Consider the following 20,124-nt stretch of genomic DNA (forward strand, 5'->3'; position numbering starts at 1 on the left):
CTATAAACAACTCTCTTTATTTAAAGTGCTTAGAAGCAAATTGGGTCAACTTTGGATTAACATGTGTATATGGTAAAAAGAAAGTAGTGATATTCAAGATGTACTATAGTCTTTTATACTACATAACAATGCAGGCTTTTAAATTTATCAATAGGTAGTCTTTTCCAACTTAAAAAGATTATAATGGTAATATAACCAAAACTAGAATCTATAAATGTAGCTAAAAAGCAATGGATCTAGCTGTGGAGGTGCATCTATAAACATGTCACTGTAAAACTGTAAGGATCCGAAATATGTTGCAATTTAATTCTTTGTTTGCATAAGCCATATATAGCTGTTTGTACATAGTGTAAATAACAATGATCAATTCCTTTTTGTGCGGTTTCGACACCGATTAGAAAACACGGTTTTGTTTTGAAGCTGTGTAGGTATGACTGTGCTATGGAAGAGAGGGGGAGGTATTAGTAACCAATGGCAATATAAAGCCTGATACACACCTCCTGAGAAACACATCTGATGAGGCCCCGACACTCAGCCCTATGTGGGAGGGGAGAAACGCATCATGATTGAGTAAAGCACGACAGGTGAACAGCTGAGGACAGCTGAGAACAGAGCCAGCAGCATTCGGATTTCACAGAGAAACGCTGAAGGGTACATGGCGGTAAGCAAGTGAAGCAGCCCCATTGCAGTAACAAAGACTTTTTAATTGCCTAACTGCAAAACAGGTACTGAATAAATAGTCCTTTGTATTGGCTTTGAAGTCTTGCGGCTGACAGCCGGGTCTGTCCTGCCAGGGTACATTGTGCGTTTATCTTCAGAAGAAACCGCATGCATATCACTCACAAGTTTGTTCACAGAATGAAATAACAAGTATGAACCCTGCAATCAAGTTGTTATACTGTGTAAAAGTAAAGAAATTGTGTCCAGAACCAGAGCGTGTACATTCACTAAAGATCCTGGAAACTGAACATGAACATTTACTTTGTTTATAACAGCTGCAACTTTGGGGCCCCGTAATAATATACAGACTTTTCATGATAAAAAGTTTCCATCTTGTTTCCCCCCCTTTACTTTATTTGCAGTTAAAGGTGATATAATGTTTATGGCGCAAGTGAGTTTGAATGATATAATTATTATAATATAAGCTGGCCAGCCTGTTCTAATACCTGTGTAATTTTTATTTGGTGTGTATTCCGGTATCATAAAGGAATAGGGTGGAGGGTAGACGTTCAGATTTATGGTTGTTCAGGGCTATATAGTAAATAAAACTCTGTTTAACTAAGTGCGGCCTGTGTCCCTCTTTGATTGACACTTTATTTTCGTTCAATCCTTCTTTCTTAAGTATTGTATATATATATATATATATATATATATATATATATATATATATACTCTCCTGTCTTATCCTCCAAATCGTGAGTTTATTAAATGATGTTTAGTCTAGTATAGTATTTTGTCCAGAATGCTGTATAATACATTTTTAGTAATAAAACACAAGTTAATCATTCTTGCAGATGATTGTCAGGTAAAGGCTATTATGACAAACAACCAGGCCACTGCAGGTCCCTGTGTGCATCGGAGGAAGCCGGATGTCGCCGGAGCTGGATGAGGAGTCACATACAGCCCTGAGAGGTGCAAGCTAGACGCGGCTAGGCGAAAACCGCAAAATTCAACAAAAACAAAGAACGTGCACTCAGGAGGCACTTCATAAGCTTAAAACCAATGCTTTAATGGACAAAGTTAAAACATAGGCACATCTCGTTGCCATTTGTGTACACTGTTATCATGTTTAAACAGGCATGTTTTTATAGCATGTTTTTTTTTAAATTATTTTTCTAGTGACTTGATTGGACACCTTCCCCTTTTAGAGGAGGGTGTCAGGGTGAGTCATTTATTCCTATGATTAAGTGTCCATTTGTGGCACAAAACATGTAAGAATTTCTTGTGTTCTGTGTCTATGTTTTAACTTTGTCCATTGATTTTAAGCTTATGAAGTGCCTCCTGAGTGCAGCTTTTTTGTTTTTTTTAAAGGCTATTATGACACTGTTTAGCATTGCTAATTGTCAACATTAACTGTTATCAACTAGACAAACCTGTTAAAGAAGACATTTTTTGAAAACAATGACTTACATTGTACTATAAACAGTATAGGGTGTGTCACTTCTCAGCAGTCCAAAAATATTTTAAACATAAGTATATTTCCTGAAACCATCAAAATATGTCATGAAGAAAAACAAAATTTAGTATAGAGAACCTAATAAAACAGTTATCAAAAAGTAATAATTGTTTCATAAAAATATACAAAACAATCTCATTGTCATTTAATTTATATAATACTTATTTCAAAATAAAGAATTAAGAGGGATAAAGTGTGGTACATGGCTTAGATTATTGCAGTAGACAGGAGATTACCCTACTAATGCCCAATATTATTCAGACACATATATAAGTATTTATTTTACAAAAAATATACAAACATGTATAGAAATAAGTACTTAAAGAACATTTTCTTCTAAGTGAAGAACATAGGAATGTGAAGTATTTCTAACTCATCTTCGGCTATACAGCAGTTGATCAAGTGCAGTTTCAGGTTAGCATGCAATTGATTAAATGAAAATGGCTTTATTTAGCATTCCCCATAGTAGTCTACGGAGAGCAGGAGTTAGAACTGTCATGATATCTGAAGACTTTAATTGAGCACATCTTAGCCTTTTGCTCACGTAATACCTGGGAGCAATATATTTTTTACCTTGATCACAGTTAGCGGGGCTGTTTTTACATTTCTGCTGTGTTTGTGTTTAGCTGTAATTTTCCACTTACTCATTTACTGTACCCACACATATATACCATTTTTCTTGCTATTAAATGGACTTTCTTAAGATATGATTATTTTTATCATATTTTATAATTTACTATAATAATTTATAAAATATGATGATTTTTTTTTAAAAAACACACTTTTTCTAACTTTGACCCCAAAAATTTCTTACACATCTACAACCACCAAAAAACTCCCATGCTAAATAGTTTCTAAATTTTGTCCTGAGTTTAGAAATATCCAATGTTTACATGTTCTTTGCTTTTGCTATTTCCAAGCCTTTTTTTTTTTTCAAAATTAGAAAAAGTTACATTGTAACAATGATATCTGTCAGGAATCCCTGAATAATCCTTCACATGTATATATATATTTTTTAGTAGACAACCAAAAGTATTGATCTATGCCCATTTTGTTATATTTCATGCCACTATTTCACCGCCAAATGCGATTAAATAAAAAAATCATTAACTTTTTCACAATTTTTAGGTTTCTCACTGAAAATATTTACAAACAGCTTGTGCAATTATGGCCCAAAATGGTTGTAAATGTTTCTCTGGGATCCCCTTTGTTCAGAAATAGCAGACATATATGGCTTTGGCATTGCTTTTTGGTAATTAGAAGGCCGCTAAACCACACTTGTATTATGCACAGCAGTGAAGGGGTTAATTAGGTATCTTGTAGGCTTAATTTTAGCTTTAGTGTAGAGATTACCCACCCACCTGACACATCCCAAACCCTGATCCCTCCCTGATACCTCTCAAACAGCTCTCTTCCGTCCCCCACCCCTCAATGGTCAACCCCATCTTAATTACAGGCAGAAAGGCTGCCAGTATAAAAATACTTTTTTTGGGGGGGTTATATATTTTTTTAATACATTTTCTACAGTGTAGGATCCCCCATTACCCACAACCTCTTTGATCCCCAAACCGCTCTCTAAACCTCCCCCCTCTACCTAGTTGCCGCCATCTTAGGTACTGGCAGCTGTCTACCAGTACCCAGTTTGCTCTAAATTATTGTTATTTTTATATAAAAAAAAACGTTTTCTATAGACACGGATCCCATGTAGCATCCCCCTTTCCCTCCTCCCTCCTTCCCCCTCCCTGCCGTGATGTAGCATGGCGTAGGGGCCTCACCCACTCCCGCCCCCTTCCTTTCTTTTACATACAAGATAGAGAGGCACCAAAAAAATTTTTTGGATCTTACTCTCTTCTGTAATCTAGATACGAGAACAGTGGCAGTAAAAACATTAGAAAGCCCACAGATAGCAATGGCTTCCTTAATGCAAGCAGTAGCCATTTGCATAGTTGGAAGTCTAATATTCCCTTTGGACAGTTCCAGCAAATTTGCAGTAACTGTACCATGGATAATGATTAAAATAGAGAGGCTGACATTCTAGAGAACAAGTTTATACAGAAAGGCTTTGATTAAGAATTAGTCTTGGCCTCTAGGAATAGAACAGCTGGTATTTCATGAATAGTCCTTTTAAAATCCCAAAATTAAAAAAAAAAACAGGAAGATGTTAAATTTGTTACCACCTTTAGTGTAGGAGCACACAAAATTAAATCTGTAATAAACAAACATTGGGATATTCTCAAATTAGACCCCATCTTTGGTAATGAAATAACAGAGGGACCTAGTGTTGTTTTCGAAAGAAATCAGAACTTAAAAAACATACTAGCACCTTCAAAATTAAAAACTAACGGCTAGATTTAGAGTTCTGCGGCCAAAGGGGTGCGTTAGCTACGCGTGCTTTTTTTCCCTCGCACCTTTTAAATACCGCTGGTATTTAGAGTTCACAGAATGGCTGCGTTAGGCTCCAAAAAAGGAGCGTAGAGCATAATTTAACGCCACTGCAACTCTCGATACCAGCGGTGCTTACGGACGTGGCAAGCTTCAAAAACGTGCTCGTGCACGATTCCCCCATAGAAAACAATGGGGCTGTTTGAGCTGAAAAAAAACCTAACACCTGCAAAAAAGCAGCGTTCAGCTCCTAACGCAGCCCCATTGTTTGCTATGCGGAAACACTTCCTAAGGCCTAGATTTAGAGTTTGGCGGTAGCCGTGAAAACCAGCGTTAAAATACGCTAAATTGCGTATCCTATCTTTTCAATGGGATTTTTCTAACTCCGGTATTTAGAGTCGTGTCTGAAGTGAGCGTTAGAAATCTAACGACAAAACTCCAGCCGCAGAAAAAAGTCAGTAGTTAAGAGCTTTCTGGGCTAACGCCGGTTCATAAATCTCTTAACTACTGTACTCTAAAGTACACTAACACCCATAAACTACCTATGTACCCCTAAACCGAGGTCCCCCCACATCGCCGCAACTCGATTAAAATGTTTTAACCCCTAATCTGCCGACCGCCACCTACGTTATCCTTATGTACCCCTAATCTGCTGCCCCTAACACTGCCGACCCCTATATTATATTTATTAACCCCTAATCTGCCCCCCACAACGTCGCCGCCAGCTACCTACACTTATTAACCCCTAATCTGCCGTCCGCACGCCGCCGCCAGCTACATTATCCCTATGTACCCCTAATCTGCTGCCCTAACATCGCCGACCCCTATATTATATTTATTAACCCCTAACCTGCCCCCCACAACGTCGCCGCCACCTACCTACAATAATTAACCCCTAATCTGCCGACCGCAAAGAGCCGCCAGCTACATTATAGCTATGTACCCCTAATCTGCTGCCCCTAACACTGCCGACCCCTATATTATATTTATTAACCCCTAACCTGCCCTCCCTAACATCGCCGACACCTAACTTCAATTATTAACCCCTAATCTGCCGACCGAATCTCGCCGCTATTCTAATAAATTTATTAACCCCTAAAGCTAAGTCTAACCCTAACACTAACACCCCCCTAAGTTAAATATAATTTTAATCTAACGAAATTAATTCACTCTTATTAAATAAATTATTCCTATTTAAAGCTAAATACTTACCTGTAAAATAAATCCTAATATAGCTAAAACATAAATTATAATTATATTATAGCTATTTTAGGATTAATATTTATTTTACAGGTAACTTTGTATTTATTTTAACCAGGTGCAATAGCTATTAAATAGTTAAGAACTATTTAATAGCTAAAATAGTTAAAATAGAGGGGGCGGAGCCTGATCTCAATGCGGTAGGATGCGTCTCAGTGAAGCTCCTAAAGTTTAGAAGATTTTTTACTAGTTATATTTCTTCAAAACCCAATATTTTCACGATTCTGTGTGAGATTAATTAACTGAGAATTGATAGCAGCTGAGAGCGGATGAATTGACGAAGTTCCTGCCTATGCTCCTTGAGACAGCTATGTCATCTGCTTCTCCACAGGCCTGGTAGCCATTTTGCAGCCTGCAAGACGCAACAACGAACAGATATTTTAAGTTGAGTCCTGTGTGGGGAGTGTAACATAGGTCTGGGGCTGCCGCAAATTATTCCCCCCCCCCAAATTCTGGGGTTACGATATCCTGTAATAGGATAAAAACTGTCCACTATCTTGCTAGATACAACCGCAACTAGAGGAAGAATTGGAATATGGAGACAGGTGCAATGCTATTGTCTGAGCTGATATATTTACTGGATCAACACCATAACTCTTTATTGCATACGATTAGAAAGGCTTTTGGCACTATCCGGCTGACTGACCAAGCTAACGATCCAGAGGAACATTCTACCTGCAATTTAAGGGGGGTTGATGGAGTCTTGGGGCCCCGACTCCTAAGTCCCCAAGTGTCACACAAACAGCAGCCATGTGCCGTTACTAACAGACCGCTCACTAGGAAGGTGCTGATTTGTGATCTAAACTCGGATGCTCGCAGTGTGATACATGCTGATGGCGGTAAGCAGGGTTACTGCACGACCACACTGACAAGTCTTATGGCCACTTCTCCCTCTAGCATTAAACTGGGATCACCCACTCACGCCACCCACCAGATCCCGGATCAAAACACTGGAGCCCTGTACAACCCCACCAAAGCAGAGATAACCGAGGATGGGCTTATTCCTATATGGGGAGCTTTCCTAAAAGACTTGATATCTAAATCCCCTCCGGTATTACCGGTCTCCCCAAAACCTACCTCCGGTAGTCTGAAGACAGCTAGGGGAGCGAGGCTCCTGCCACGCCTGGGGGGCATTGGAATTCCTGCACCTTCCTTACCCGCAAACAGACAGACATCGAGGCGGAAATCATTTAACAGAAGAAATCGCCGTAGAGCTGGCCTTCACAGGGTTCTGCATCACTTGTCCCAACAGGCAAAGCAATGTGCTGGAAGACGAGCATCTTCATCTAATAGGCAAAAGAAGCGTTCTATACTATTCCCACACTACCCGACACAAATCTGTGAGCAAGGATTAAACCCGGTAGGTTACCGCATGGAGACCTCGATTAGCAACAAGAGACGCTGTGCTGTAGAGATACTAGTACAACGGCTGAAAATGTACAGCACAAAGCAAGGCTCTCCCTCTCCAAGGTCTGGAATTGGTTGAAAGTTAGGAACTATAGGTGGACTTTCTCATGTCAATACCCACTTCACCCACGACATGGGAATGGACATTGCCTTCTACCATAATCCATTTAGATTTTCCCTCATATGATGGACACTATTCCGGAGTTTCCCTGAGGGCACAAAATGTAAAATATACTTGAGACTGACTGATACAGAATGAGGTGATATATCACTGTGTATGAGTATTATTATCATGCTCGATAATTACTGCATTTTATAATAGCCTGGTATTTCTCACTTCTAAATTGACCCCAATTTTCTTAACTGATATGCTAGAATATTGGAATAGTTATTTTATTTTGTGATTGTGATAGATTATATGTCTCACCATTGTGATGCACTTTGTAGTAATGGAGCTACCTAAGTTTTCATTTTATGCCAGGAAGGTAGGTTTACTAGGATGCCACAACCAATTCACCACATATTAAAAACTAAGTCAAGGTTACCCCATAAGAGCAAACTCCACTATCTATCATGTATACATAGTACATTAAGCTTTTGCATATTAACTATTAATAATTTGTAACTTTGTGCCCCTTGGTCATGGTATTCCCTTCTAGCCTAGTGCTCATAACAATCTCCCCAATTAGATATTTCATATGTATAACATCTCCCTGTGTGGGAACCCGAGTATGTATTGGCGTGATTGGAGAGTACCTTTCAGTCACTAAATCTTTAATTACCTTACCATCCTCTCTGCTAGCAGTTCCTATATAGGATACAAGGAGCTCCCTTTAAACCTTCTAGCAAGGGTATACAGCACATCTCCATTTTGAACATCCACCCTAGTGTTTATGCCTTTTCCTCTGGGTATGTCCCCGTATACTGCCACGTATATTGTTGTGCGATGTGATCTGATAGTGGCTTTAGATTTGCTTGTGGCTTTATTTCTTTGTTGCCCTTTCACCACTCCATGTTTCCACTTATGCTTATTTTAATGGTTGTAATGTTCAACATATTAACTTTATTTTTATTAAGTTGTCTATTTTAACGGCTTTATTATAAGACTATAAAATATAAAACTTGAGGTCTTCATAATGGGACCCAAGAGTGGTCTCCTTACTTCAGTAAACCTTCCCCTATACATTTTCTTAACCTAGGTCCAAGAGTGGCCTCCTTAGTTTAATATGGAAGGTGTTCTTTTGATATGGCATTCGGTATTAGCTCTGACGTTTAAAACTGTTAATTGTTTATGGGATAAATTGCCAAGATGTAATGTTACATATATCAGTTGGATTGTACACTTTACATTTTGAACTGTATTGTAAGATGTCTTGTATGCTTATTTTACTTGTATTCTTGCCATTAGTACCTCAATAAAAAAAAAAAAAAAAAAAAAAAAAAAAAAAAAAATAGTTAAAATAATTACAAATTTACCTGTAAAATAAATCCTAACCTAAGTTACAATTAAACCTAACACTACACTATCAATAAATTAATTAAATAAAATACCTACAATTACCTACAATTAAACCTAACACTACACTATCAATAAATAAATTAAATACAATACCTACAAATAACTACAATGAAATAAACTAACTAAAGTACAAAAAATAAAAAAGAACTAAGTTACAAAAAATAAAAAAATATTTACAAACATAAGAAAAATATTACAACCATTTTAAACTAATTACACCTACTCTAAGCCCCCTAATAAAAAAACAAAGCCCCCCAAAATAAAAAAATGCCCCACCCTATTCTAAATTACTAAAGTTCAAAGCTCTTTTACCTTACCAGCCCTGAACTGGGCCCTTTGCGGGGCATGCCCCAAGAAGTTCAGCTCTTTTGCCTGTAAAAAAAAACATACAATACCCCCCCCCCCAACATTACAACCCACCACCCACATACCCCTAATCTAACCCAAACCCCCCTTAAATAAACCTAACACTAAGCCCCTGAAGATCATCCTACCTTGTCTTCACCATACCAGGTTCACCGATCGGTCCTGGCTCCAAAATCTTCATCCAACCCAAGCGGGGGCTGGCGATCCATCTTCCGGTGGCTGAAGAGGTCCAGAAGAGGCTCCAAAGTCTTCATCCTATCCGGGAAGAAGAGTAGATCCGGACCGGCAACCATCATCTTCCAAGCGGCATCTTCTATCTTCATCCGATGAGGACCGGCTCCATCCTGAAGACCTCCACCGCGGATTCTATCAGCCAATCGGAATTAAGGTAGGAATATTCTGATTGGCTGATGGAATCAGCCAATCAGAATCAAGATCAATCCGATTGGCTGATCCAATCAGCCAATCAGATTGAGCTCGCATTCTATTGGCTGATCGGAACAGATTAGGGGTATGTGGGTGGTGGGTTGTAATGTTGGGGGGGGGGTATTGTATGTTTTTTTTTACAGGCAAAAGAGCTGAACTTCTTGGGGCATGCCCCGCAAAGGGCCCTGTTCAGGGCTGGTAAGGTAAAAGAGCTTTGAACTTTAGTAATTTAGAATAGGGTAGGGCATTTTTTATTTTGGGGGGCTTTGTTATTTTATTAGGGGGCTTAGAGTAGGTGTAATTAGTTTAAAATTGTTGTAAGATTTTCCTTATGTTTGTAAATATTTTTTTATTTTTTGTAACTTAGTTCTTTTTTATTTTTTGTACTTTAGTTAGTTTATTTCATTGTAGTTATTTGTAGATATTGTATTTAATTAATGTATTGATAGTGTAGTGTTAGGTTTAATTGTAGGTAATTGTAGATATTTTATTTAATTAATTTAATGATAGTGTAGTGTTAGGTTTAATTGTAACTTAGGTTAGGATTTATTTTACAGGTAATTTTGTTATTATTTTAACTAGGTAACTATTAAATAGTTATTAACTATTAATAGCTATTGTACCTGGTTAAAATAATTACAAAGTTACCTGTAAAATAAATATTAATCCTAAAATAGCTATAATATAATTATAATTTATAGTGTAGCTATATTAGGATTTATTTTACAGGTAAGTATTTAGCTTTAAATAGGAATAATTTATTTAATAAGAGATAATTAATTTCGTTAGATGTAAATTATATTTAACTTAGGGGGGTGTTAGTGTTAGGGTTAGACTTAGCTTTAGGGGTTAATACATTTATTAGAATAGCGGTGAGCTCCAGTCGGCAGATTAGGGGTTAATAATTGAAGTTAGGTGTCGGCGATGTTAGGGAGGGCAGATTAGGGGTTAATACTATTTATTATAGGGTTAGTGAGGCGGATTAGGGGTTAATAACTTTATTATAGTAGCGCTCAGGTCTGGTCGGCAGATTAGGGGTTAATAAGTGTAGGCAGGTGGAGGCGACGTTGTGGGGGGCAGATTAGGGGTTAATAAATATAATATAGGGGTCGGCGATTTTAGGGAACCAGATTAGGGGTACATAGGGATAATGTAAGTAGCGGCGGTTTACGGAGCGGCAGATTAGGGGTTAATAATAATATGCAGGGGTCAGCGATAGCGGGGGCGGCAGATTAGGGGTTAATAAGTGTAAGGTTAGGGGTGTTTAGACTCGGGGCACATGTTAGAGTGTTAGGTGCAGACGTAGGAAGTGTTTCCGCATAGCAAACAATGGGGCTGCGTTAGGAGCTGAACGCTGCTTTTTTGCAGGTTTTTTTTCAGCTCAAACAGCCCCATTGTTTCCTATGGGGGAATCGTGCACGAGCACGTTTTTGAGGCTGGCCGCGTCCGTAAGCAACTCTGGTATCGAGAGTTGAAGCTGCGTTAAATATGCTCTACGCTCCTTTTTTGGAGCATAATGCAGCCTTTATGTGGACTCTCAATACCAGAGTTATTTTTATGGTGCGGCCAGAAAAAAGCCGGCGTTAGCTACGCGGGTCCTTACCGACAAAACTCTAAATCTAGCCGTAAGTCTGCACCTCACACCCTAACATGAACCCCGAGTCTAAACACCCCTAATCTTACACTTATTAACCCCTAATCTGCCGCCCCCGCTATCGCTGACCCCTGCATATTATTTTTAACCCCTAATCTGCCGCTCCGTACACCACCGCAAGCTACATTATAGCTATGTACCCCTAATCTGCTGCCCCTAACACCGCCGACCCCTATATTATATTTATTAACCCCTAATCTGCCCCCCTCAACGTCGCCTCCACCTGCCTACACTTATTAACCCCTAATCTGCCGAGCGGACCGCACCGCTACTATAATAAAGTTATTAACCCCTAATCCGCCTCACTCACGCCTCAATAACCCTATAATAAATAGTATTAACCCCTAATCTGCCCTCCCTAACATCGCCGACACCTAACCTCAAGTATTAACCCCTAATCTGCCGATCGGAGCTCACCGTTACTCTTATAAATGTTTTAACCCCTAAAGCTAATTCTAACCCTAACACCCCCCTAAGTTAAATATAATTTTATTCTAACGAAATAAATTAACTCTTATTAAATAAATTATTCCTATTTAAATCTAAATACTTACCTGTAAAATAAACCCTAATATAGCTACAATATAAATAATAATTATATTGTAGCTATTTTAGGATTAATATTTATTTTACAGGCAACTTTGTATTTATTTTAACCAGGTACAATAGCTATTAAATAGTTAATAACTATTTAATAGTTACCTAGTTAAAATAATTACAAAATTACCTGTAAAATAAATCCTAACCTAAGTTACAATTAAACCTAACACTACACTATCAATAAATAAATTAAATAAACTACCTACAATTATCTACAATTAAACCTCACACTACACTATCAATAAATTAATTAAATACAATACCTACAAATAAATACAATTAAATAAACTAACTAAAGTACAAAAAATAAAAAAGAACTAAGTTACAAAAAATAAAAAAATATTTACAAACATTAGAAAAATATTACAACAATTTTAAACTAATTACACCTACTCTAAGCCCCCTAATAAAATAACAAAGCCCCCCAAAATAAAAAAATACCCTACCCTATTCTAAAATTAAAATAGAATAGCTCTTTTACCTTACTAGCCCTGAAAAGGGCCCTTTGCGGGGCATGCCCCAAAGAATTCAGCTCTTTTGCCTGTAAAAAAAAACATACAATACCCCCCCCCAACATTACAACCCACCACCCACATACCCCTAATCTAACCCAAACCCCCCTTAAATAAACCTAACACTAAGCCCCTGAAGATCTCCCTACCTTGTCTTCACCACACCGGGTCCCGATCTATCCAGAAGAGCCTCCGATGTCTTGATCCAAGCCCAAGCGGGGGGCTGAAGAGTGACGTCCATCCTCGGGCTGAAGTCTGGATCCAAGCGGCGGCTGAAGAAATCCATCATCGGGCTGAAGTCTTGATCCAAGCGGGCGCTGAAGAAGTCCATAATCGGGATGAAGTCTTCTATGAAGCAGCATCTTCAATCTTCTTTCTTCCGGAGCCATCATCTTCCAGCCGACGCGGAACATCCTCTTCTACCGACGCCTACTCGCCGAATGACGGTTCCTTTAAATGACGTTATCCAAGATGGCGTCCGTCGAATTCCGATTGGCTGATAGGATTCTATCAGCCAATCGGAATTAAGGTAGGAAAATTCTGATTGGCTGATGGAATCAGCCAATCAGATTGAGCTCGCATTCTATTGTCTGATCGGAACAGCCAATAGAATGCAAGCTCAATCTGATTGGCTGATTGGATCAGCCAATCGGATTGAACTTGAATCTGATTGGCTGATTCCATCAGCCAATCAGAATTTTCCTACCTTAATTCCGATTGGCTGATAGAATCCTATCAGCCAATTGGAATTCGACGGACGCCATCTTGGATGACGTTATTTAAAGGAACCGTCATTCGGCGAGTAGGCGTCATTAGAAGAGGATGTTCCGCGTCGGCTGGAAGATGATGGCTCCGGAAGAAAGTAGATTGAAGATGCTGCTTCATAGAAGACTTCATCCCGATTATGGACTTCTTCAGCGCCCGCTTGGATCAAGACTTCAGCCCGATGATGGATTTCTTCAGCCGCCGCTTGGATCCAGACTTCAGCCCGAGGATGGACGTCACTCTTCAGCCCCCCGCTTGGGTTTGGATCAAGACATCAGAGGCTGTTCTGGACAGATCGGGACCCGGTGTGGTGAAGACAAGTTAGGGAGATCTTCAGGGGCTTAGTGTTGGGTTTATTTAAGGGGGTTTGGGTTAGATTAGGGGTATGTGGGTGGTGGGTTGTAATGTTGGGGGGGGTATTGTATGTTTTTTTTCTACAGGCAAAAGAGCTGAATTCTTTGGGGCATGCCCCGCAAAGGTCCCTTTTCAGGGCTGGTAAGGTAAAAGAGCTTTTCTATTTTAATTTTAGAATAGGGTAGGGCATTTTTTTTATTTTGGGGGGCTTTGTTATTTTATTAGGGGGCTTAGAGTAGGTGTAATTAGTTTAAAATTGTTGTAATATTTTTCTAATGTTTGTAAATATTTTTTTTTATTTTTTGTAACTTAGTTCTTTTTTATTTTTTGTACTTTAGTTACTTTATTTAATTGTATTTATTTGTAGGTATTGTATTTAATTTATTTATTGATAGTGTAGTGTTAGGTTTAATTGTAGATAATTTTAGGTAGTTTATTTAATTTATTTATTGATAGTGTAGTGTTAGGTTTAATTGTAACTTAGGTTAGGATTTATTTTACAGGTGATTTTGTAATTATTTTAACTAGGTAACTATTAAATAGTTATTAACTATTTAATAGCTATTGTACCTGGTTAAAATAATTACAAAGTTGCCTGTAAAATAAATATTAATCCTAAAATAGCTACAATATAATTATTATTTATATTGTAGCTATATTAGGGTTTATTTTACAGGTAAGTATTTAGATTTAAATAGGAATAATTTATTTAATAAGAGTTAATTTATTTCGTTAGAATAAAATTATATTTAACTTAGGGGGGTGTTAGGGTTAGGGTTAGAATTAGCTTTAGGGGTTAAACAAATTATTAGAGTAGCGGTGAGCTCCGATCGGCAGATTAGGGGTTAATACTTGAAGTTAGGTGTCGGCGATGTTAGGGAGGGCAGATTAGGGGTTAATACTATTTATTATAGGGTTATTGAGGCGGGAGTGAGGCGGATTAGGTGTTAATAACTTTATTATAATAGCGGCGTGGTCCGGTCGGCAGATTAGGGGTTAATAAGTGTAGGTAGGTAGCTGCGACATTGGGGGCGGCATATTAGGGGTTTAAAAATATAATATAGGGGTCGGCGGTGTTAGGGGCAGCAGATTAGGGGTTCATAGGGATAACGCAGGTGGCAGCGGTGTGCGGTCGGCAGATTAGGGGTTAAAATATTTTTAATAGAGTGGCGGCAATGTGGGGGGACCTCGGTTTAGGGGTACATAGGTAGTTTATGGGTGTTAGCGTACTTTAGAGCACAGTAGTTAAGAGCTTTATAAACCGGCGTTAGCCCAGAAAGCTCTTAACTACTGACTTTTTTCTGCGGCTGGAGTTTTGTCGTTAGATTTCTAACGCTCACTTCAGCCACGACTCTAAATTCCGGCGTTAGAAAGATCCCATTGAAAAGATAGGATACGCAATTTACGTAAGGGGATCTGCGGTATGGAAAAGTTGCGGCTGCAAAGTGAGCGTTAGACCCTTTCCTGACTGACTCCAAATACCAGAGGGCGGTAAAAAACCAGCGTTAGGAGCCTCTAACGCTGGTTTTGACGGCTACCGCCCAACTCTAAATCTAGCCGTAAGAAAGCACAGCAGAAACCTGTGGATAAACCAGATGGTACTCTATCTGGATGGTTAAGCCTCAATAATGGCCTATACAAATGTAGACGTCTGAACTGTTGTTTATGCCCACTAATAAAATTGGGAGATATATTAAACTGTGATGGGTCATAGGAATTTAAGATTAAAACTCGTTCTACATGTAATACTACCTTTGCGGTATATATGCTTAGTTGTATTTGTAATTTGATTTACATTGGTAAAACCAAAATAAAGATAAAAAAAATGGATGAATGAGCACATTACGAATATTGAAAAAGGCTTGAAACAACATAGTGTATCAGAACATTTTCTTAAGGTTCACAACATGAGGCCAGATTCATTAAAAGTGATGCTGATAGAAACCATACTATACTATAATAGTATACAGAGATTATTGAATTTACGCAAATGTGAGACTAAATGGATCCATAGATTAGTAAGTCTTTCTCCCCATGGGCTCAATGTGGATTTAGATCTCCAACATTTTATGGATTATGGTTGTACTTGGCACTTTTTTATATATACGGGCAGTTTATTTTATGATCTTTTAACTGATGAATTAGTTCATTTTCAATATTTATTTATATGAATACATTTGTTATTAATTGTTTTTAAATAGTTTGTTATTTTAGCTTTTGTGTTATACTATTGCCTGCTAATATGTCAAAACACACCCACAGGTCATTGGTGATTAAGCCTATTTGTTATACCGGTTTGTTATTTTTACTATTTGAGACAAATATGATTCCTTTTTTGAGTCTCACTCATATCCACATATTAATACACTGGGAATGCCCACTTCTATTATAAATTTCAGGGCTTCTTCCCTTATACCTTATTACGATTGTGGTAACCCGGTATATTATATTCCATCTGGAAAAGAAGCTGTCAGGTAATATTTAGCAGTGCTCCCTTCCATCCAGGCAAATACGGTTTTAACATACTGTGAAGAATCAGAGATATCTCTTATAGGCCATCACATCATCTGTGTTTTTAAACTGGTTCTGTTCAAGATTACGATATATACTCTGTAAATCTCTTGTAAAAGTCTCCTCAGGTGGCAGAGGAAACGCGTCGAGTCGGAGGTGTTCCTGCATACGGACATTCTGAGTTTTATTCCTTATCAGTTCCTTATATTTAGTCTGGCGAGTACACGAACAGAGGAAAGGCTTGGATTTCCTCAACTGCAAATGTTATGCTTGATAAGCTAACAATATGCCTTCTTTTTCTAATCTCTTGTGAGTGCATATGTATGCACATTTTATTTGTTCTAATACATTTAGCTACTGGGAATCGTGGTTGCACTTATGTTTTGTGTTACAGATATACATATATATATATATATATATATATATATATATATATATATATATATATATATATATATATATATACTCTACTGTCTTATCCTCCAAATTGTGAGTTTATTAAATGATGAGGTGAAACTCAGAAATGTCATTTAAATTTACAATTTGAAGGATAAGACTGGAAAGTACCTTCTATTAAGAGATTGTGTTGCTGACTGTATATCTTTTGTCCAGAATGCTGTATAATTACATTTTTAGCAATAAAACACAAGTTAATCATTCTTGCAGATGATTGTCAGGTAAAGGCTATTATGACATTGTTTAGCATTGCTACTTGTAAACATTTACTGTTATCAACTTGATAGACCTGTTAAAGAAGACATTTTTTGAAAACAGTAACTAACATTCTATACAGTATAGGGTGTGTCACTTCTCAGCAGTTCAAACATATTTTAAACATAAGTATATTTCCTGAAACCATAAAAACATGTTATGAAGAAAAACAACATTTAGTATAATCTTCTTGACTTCAAATGGCTCCAATACTCTTATATATATGTCTACATATGTATACATATGCATTTGTGTTTATATGGGTATATATCGCCTAGATTTAGAGTTCTGCATTAACCGTCAAACCAGCGTAAGGGGGTCCTAACGCTGGTTTTGGCCGCCCGCTGGTATTTAGAGTCGTGTAGGTAAAGGTCTAACACACACTTTCCAGCCGCGACTTTTCCATACCGCAGATCCCCTTACGTCAATTGTGTATCCTATCTTTTCAATGGGATCTTTCTAACGCTGGTATTTAGAGTCTTGGCTGAATTGAGCGTTAGAAATCTAACGACAAAACTCCAGCCGCAGAAAAAAGTCAGGAGTTAAGAGTTTTCTGGGCTAACGCCGGTTCATAAAGCTCTTGACTACTGTGCTCTAAAGTACACTAACACCCATAAACTACCTATGTACCCCTAAACCGAGGTCCCCCCACATCGCCGCAACTCTAATAAATGTTTTAACCCCTAATCTGCCGACCGCACACCGCCACAAACTACATTATCCCTATGTACCCCTAATCTGCTGCCCCTAACATCGCCGACCCCTATATTATATTTATTACCCCCTAATCTGCCCTCCCAACATCGCTGCTACCTACCTACACTTCTTAACCCCTAATCTGCCGACCAGACCTCGCCACCACTATAATAAATAGTATTAACCCCTAATCTGCCCTCCCTAACATCGCCGACACCTAACTTCAAGTATTAACCCCTAATCTGCCGACCGGACCTCGCCGCTACTATAATAAATGTATTAACCCCTAAAGCTAAGTCTAACCCTAACCCTAACACCCCCCTAAGTTAAATATAATTTTTATCTAATGAAATAAATTAACTCTTATTAAATAAATTAATCCTATTTAAAGCTAAATACTTACCTGTAAAATAAACCCTAATATAGCTACAATATAACGAATAATTATATTGTAGCTATTTTAGGATTTATATTTATTTTACAGGCAACTTTGTATTTATTTTAACTAGGTACAATAGCTATTAAATAGTTAATACTATTTAATAGCTACCTAGTTAAAATAATTACAAAATTACCTGTAAAATAAATCTTAACCTAAGTTACAATTAAACCTAACACTACACTATCAATAAATTAATTAACTAAACTATCTACAATTATCTACAATTAAATCAACTAAACTAAATTACAAAAAAAACAAACACTAAATTACAAAAAATAAAAAAAGATTACAAGAATTTTAAACTAATTACACCTACTCTAAGCCCCCTAAAAGAATAACAAAGCCCCCAAAATAAAAAAATGCCCTACCTATTCTAAAATAAAAAGTTAACAGCTCTTTTACCTTACCAGCCCTTAAAAGGGCCTTTTGCGGGGCATGCGGCAGTTTAGGGGTTAATGCATTTATTATAGTGGCAGTGAGGTCCGGTTGGCAGATTAGGGGTTAATAAGTGTTGGTAGATAGCGGCAACGTTGGGGGGGGGGGCAGATTAGGGGGTAATAAATATAATATAGGGCTCGGCGATGTTAGGGGCAGCAGATTAGGGGTACATAGGGATAATGTAGGTTGCGGCGGTGTACAGAGCGGAAGATTAGGGGTTAATAATAAAATGCAGGGATAAGCGATAGCGGGGGCGGCAGATTAGGGGTTAATAAGTGTAAGGTTAGGTGCAGACTTAGGAAGTGTTTCCCCATAGGAAACAATGGGGCTGCGTTAGGAGCTGAATGCTTTTTTTGCAGGTGTTAGGTTTTTTTTCAACTCAAACTGCCCCATTGTTTCTTATGGGGATATCGTGCACGAGCACGTTTTTTTTTTAAGCTGGCCGCGTCTGTAAGCAATGCTGGTATTTAGAGTTGAAGTGGCGGTAAATATGCCTGTACGCTCCCTTTTTGGAGCCTAACGCAGCCCTTCAGAAAACTCTAAATACCAGCATTGTTTAAAAGGTGCGGGGGAAAAAAACATGCGTAGCTAACGCACCCCTTCTAATGCAAAACTCTAAATCTAGGTGACTGTATTGTGTGCTTTGTTTGTGGCTTCCCTTACACATCTGCAAACTAGTCACATTGGTTACATGCATGCAATGCTGGCCTTATTCTGTCTGCTATCTTACTGCATACTCTTTATGTAGTCATTTGAATGTTTGCAGTGCAGCAGGACTTTTTTAGATTGGGTGTGTCTGTATATGTGTATTAGTGTCTGTGACTGTGTGTTATTGTGTTTTTGTATGTTTGTGTGTGACTGTGTGTAATCCAAAAGTATGAATCAGCACAACTGATAAGTGCAAGAGTGACTGGGGTATACTGTTTAGCCCCTCCAAATGTATAAATATGCAAAAAGTCACCGGCAATGTATCATATTAAACAGTAATCTTTAATAAACACACATATAAAACAAGCGTTTCGGGTATTAACCCCTTAGTCATGCTATTAGTTACATATACACAATTTCTGCTTTTTAAACACTATTTTTGGCTCCAGGAAATCCTGTGCATTACTCTACCACCCTCTAGTGGTGATTATACAACATTACTACTTAAAGTACATTAGTAACAAGGTTAAAAACATGGGTTATATAATATGGCAAAGCAAAGCATATTATAAATGTTACAGAGCGTGGGATAAAAATGCTGAAGTTAAAAACAATTAAGAGTGAGTGCACCTATTGGATTGAGACAGCTCAACCCTAATATACAGTTGTTCCTTCAAACAACTGTGAGGGATCGATGGGGTAAAAAACAGGTGAGGGGAGCTGTGTGTATAAGGATAACAAATACTTGATGGTAAAGATGCTGAAACTGTTTACCTATACTGGGTTTGCAGGAGTTTCAGTTGTTGGTATAACTTGGTTCCATTTGCTGAAACTGTTTACCTAAACTTGGTTTGCAGGAGTTTCAGTTGTTGTTCAAACGGTTCTAAACAACAATACAGAGAACACCCCACGCAACTAGACAACTAGAAACTCCAGCAAACCAATACAAGGTAAACAGTTTCTATAACAAAGTTATACCAACAACTGAAACTCCTGCAAACCCAGTATAGGTAAACAGTTTCAGCATCTTTACCATCCAGTAGTTGTTATCTTCATCTACAATCTTGATCTACAAGTTTTAAAGAATTTTAGTCAAAATCACAGCAGAATATATTATCTTACTCACATAAAGGCTTGTCTGTTCCAACCAATCAGACACCTTGGAAAAATTTTCATGCAAACTGTAATTACTTTTCCACTTAAAGTCACATCAAAAGATATATGCAAATCATCAGATGAACATTTATTTCCACCTTC

Source organism: Bombina bombina, chromosome 8 (assembly GCF_027579735.1).
Source record: "Bombina bombina isolate aBomBom1 chromosome 8, aBomBom1.pri, whole genome shotgun sequence".
Taxonomy (NCBI): Eukaryota; Metazoa; Chordata; class Amphibia; order Anura; family Bombinatoridae; genus Bombina; species Bombina bombina.